Here is a 4,207-nt window from a genome sequence, read left to right on the forward strand (position 1 = left end):
TATGTATGAGTACATACAGATATCAATAAATGATTGAATGAATGAATAAATGAATGAATATGAGAAGAGACAAATCTCTTGAGCAGAAGAATTCTGAATAATCTGTGTAGATAATGTGCCCTCAAGGAGATAGGGATTCACTCCCTACCCCTCACATGTGGGCTGTACGTAGTGACTTCTTTCCAGAAAAGACAGTATGGGAAGCGGTGGGGTGGGAAAGACGACATTTATATTGAAGAAACCTGAAAAGCACTACCTTAGCCAGTAACTTAGATCAATATGAGTGTGATAAGTCATGTATCTTTGATAAGATATGACAATAGTACTTCAATGCTATGGTCTTCCGTGTCAAACTCCATACCTAGTATAATTTCAAGAAAAAAAAATCAGACAAATTCCTATCGGAAGGCATTCTTTTTTCTTTTTCTTTTCTTTTCTTTCTTTCTTTATTTATTTTCATTAGACATTCTTAAGAAACTTAGCTAGTAGTCTCAAAAATGTCAAGGTCACCAAAGACAAGAAAAGTCTGAGAAACTATCACAGCCATGAGAAACCCAAGGGTACATGATGACTGGATATAAAGTGAGATCCTAGATGGGATCCTGGAACATAAAAAGAAACTTAAGTAAGAACTATGGAAATCTGAATAAGCTATAGATTTTAGTTACTAATAACATATCACTATTGGTTCAGCAATAATAATAAATGTGGTATACTAATGTAAAGTGTTACTAATAAGGGAAAATGGGTATAGAAATATAGAACTATCTGTGTTACCTTCACAATTTTCTATAAATCTAAAATTGTTTGACAATTTAAAAAAGTGTATTTAAAAATAATTTAAATCCTTACTCTTCAATGAAACCAAACCAAACCAAATTATGTGTCTCTTTAAACATGAGTCAGGGGGTCTAAGCCAATTCATTGTAGTAACAGGCTCTGCAATGCATAGTAATGTTAAAAGAGACCCCTGTATAAGTAGTTCACCCCTCTAACCCAAACTAATGTGTTAAGAATCCAGAACAGACTTTGTCTGGATGGCAATGCTGTGACAACCTTGGAATGTGGAAACATATGGATGGTCATTTTCTGTCTTTTTATATTCTATCTCTAAAAATGTCTGCCTGAAGATTTCAAGGGAAAGCAGCATTAAAACATCTGAATAAAAACATATGAAATATACTAAAATGGAAGGGTTCTAATTCTGATCAAAAAAAGCGTTTGTCTTCAATACAGCATTAACCATACTTATTATTGGACCCCAATCTTGAGGGATAAAAACCACCTTGTAACTCAGGCCTGGAGTTATTTCTTCCATTAATGAAATCTTTTGAATGCCCTAAATACTTGAGTGTTCAGAAGCCAGCAACTCAAATTGAAGTTAGAAATGTTGTTTGTACAGGTGGTTTGCCTACTGGGAGTCGAAATCCTTACTTCTGTTGTCCATATCAATTATTCTGTGACTTTGTCTGTTTAACGTCTGCCAGTTCTGTAACAACAGAAAACTCTTTCTAAAAATTGCTGACATAACATTTATCAAATTATCCTAAGAGTGACATTCTGTTTTCAAATGAAAGGAATCAAGAGTAGAAGGAAATGCTTGGATGCTTAAATATTAAGTGAGTTGGATAATTCTCTCAGATTTAAACATTTAAAATGTGTCAACTAAAATTATCTGTAGTGTGCTTTCTGCAATAATCCTTTCTGAAACACTTCAGTTTCCTTATAAGTGATAGTATTTTAAAACACTTATCTCTGGATTTAGAATTGTTTGATTGTGAAAGTTTGATTGTTTTGAATCTTGAATTCTAACCACCAGAAAAAAATGCAGTGTTTAAAATGTATGTTTATTGCTTAATTTTTAAGTTTTATTGGAAAATTAGTTTATGTACACATATATAAGAATGATAATTACAAAAGCTTCCTGAATACTTCTTATAAAGAGATTCTCTAAATTTTGGCTTTGTGGATAAAATTAACAAAAAAACCAGGAAATTAGCAAAAGTCTGTTATTTGACCATGGCTTTTTCACTGGCTATTGGACTGCCAAACTGCTGAGTGCCCACTGCAATGTCCTTTCTGACAACTCTAAACTGGTTCATGATCAATGATAATTGTGATCATATCTAATTACTATTAGTGATATCAGTATTTTATTATGTTATTTGGGTTTATTATTAATAATTAAATATGCATTTTCAAATACTGAAAGCATTCTTGATGTAACTTAAAGTGAAAATCTCATTATCCATTTTATATGTTGAAATTCAGTCATTTTAAGTATACGTACATTTTTTTCTGAAAGGAAAAATACATTTGATGATGATTGTGATGCTGTGAATTTTGTTTTAAAAATTTAAGAATATTTTAATAATTAATTTAATGACAGTATATTAGCTTAAAAATTAGGGAGACTATCGCAATCTTTTGGACCATTAAATGTGTTTGTTTTAATATAAATGGTATAGTACCAAATATGTTTTATCATAATTCTGATATTTTAGAATCATTTGGTATATTGGCATTACCAAAAATAATGGAAAAATAACCTTTAAAGTATACTTTTAATGCTTTGTCACTTAACACTTTCTAGGTCATGATTATCTCAAGAATAATCTTATTTTGGAATTCTTCCCTTATTGTGAGGGTGAATTTAAAGAAAAATATCAATTTTAATGGCTCCAGAATTTGTGAAGAGGAAAAAGTACAAAATCACAAGTAAATATTGATTTTAACATTAACCATTTTTCATTTGATCAAAAATGTGATTTTGGAGCACATCTTTAAATAGTATTATCCACTTATCTAAGTGTTTTACACTTATTATTTCAATAAATCCTCAAATAGTTCCATATTACAAATGATCTAAATGTAGGTTATAGAAGTATACGGTTGCCCCAGAATAGGTTAAAAGTATTGTCAGTATTGTTAATTGTGAGCTCAAAACCTCAGAATCAACCCAAAACAGATTAATTTCAAATATTTAAAAAAATAACTTTTGCAAAGGGTAGTAATGTCTCCAGAAGTACATGAAAGGTTGAAAATATGAACAGTATGAAAGAAACAGCTGCTCAATTAGTTGGGGGCTTGGGGAAGTCTGAAGATTGCTAAACCAGAGAGGCATAGAGATAGGAGAAGTCAGGAGCAAGAGAAGGCAGCGGCCATTACCCACACAAGCCCTGAGTCTGAGAAGTTATCTACTAGTCATTCTACCAGCAAGTCTCTGAGTCACTTACCTAACTCTGGGCTCATGATAGTCAGCATTTACTTTCACAGGTACCAGCTTCCACCTCAGTTACATATCTCTTTCCCTACTAATGATACAAAAGAAAAAAAAGATTAACTCCAAAAGTAAATATTCAGAATGACCACTTCAAGGAAGAGAAGGAAAGGTAAATACAATGGTCTTTGAGTGTTCCAGCCAGGCATATGTACTCTCTGCTAGAGGTGAGGGTGATCACCAGGTCAAAAGTTTATACTGCAGGTGAGCCCACAGAGGACTTATAAATCCATTTTTAAATTGAGATCCCAAAATGCTGTATTTTTCATTTCCTGGAAGCTGAAGGTTTCAGAGTGCTTTCCCATTGGATTGGCAGCTGAGTTTTTCTGGAAAGAATAGTCAAAGTGCAGAGTTGCCTTGGTACAAAAAAAGTAGTGAACCAATGTCACACAGTATAGGAGATTCCTCTCGTCTAATTCTTACTCTGAAACCAAGCTCACTGAGCAAGCTAATGAATACAGCGTAGCTTCCCAAAGGAGTATCAGCGGGGAGAGAATGTTCTGGCCAGAAGACTCAAGTGCCTGGTCCCCTCATTGTAAATTAATAAATCAGGGCTTTGATTTTTAAAATCAGTCTCTTGAGCTTATTTAATATCATGAGGCCCCTTAGCAATAGACAACTAGATTTCAGAGTCTGGAAAGGCTGAGGGCCAGACTCAGAGCCAGGCAAATCTACCAAGGTAATGAGACTCTAAGAGGTCTGTTGGAAGGCAGCCTGCTGGCATTTTTTAGCAACACTCCTTCTTCTTCATGGTTTGAGCCAAGTCTGATCATTTTTCCAAAGGTGAACTCTGCAATGGGTACTTTGTAGAAACAGAAAATTAAAATAATACTGTTCATTTGTGCAGCTTGCTGTGGTTTATGACATATTTTCATTGAGTTGATCTCATTTATAGAGCAGATTTTCAGCGTATTTATTATTCCACTC

General features: G+C 33.4%; 1 long non-coding RNA gene across 1 annotated transcript; it reads right to left on the bottom strand.

The window, feature by feature from the left end:
- Positions 1–519: 519 nt before the first annotated feature.
- On the bottom strand, positions 520–3,924 carry LOC125094355 (uncharacterized). Its single transcript, XR_007125477.1, has 3 exons — positions 3,401–3,924; positions 3,237–3,314; positions 520–602 (listed from the first exon to the last, which is right to left on the bottom strand). It is a non-coding gene; the product is annotated as an uncharacterized LOC125094355 (long non-coding RNA).
- Positions 3,925–4,207: the final 283 nt, after the last annotated feature.

The sequence above is a fragment of the Lutra lutra genome, chromosome 2, assembly GCF_902655055.1.
Source record: "Lutra lutra chromosome 2, mLutLut1.2, whole genome shotgun sequence".
Classification (NCBI taxonomy): domain Eukaryota; kingdom Metazoa; phylum Chordata; class Mammalia; order Carnivora; family Mustelidae; genus Lutra; species Lutra lutra.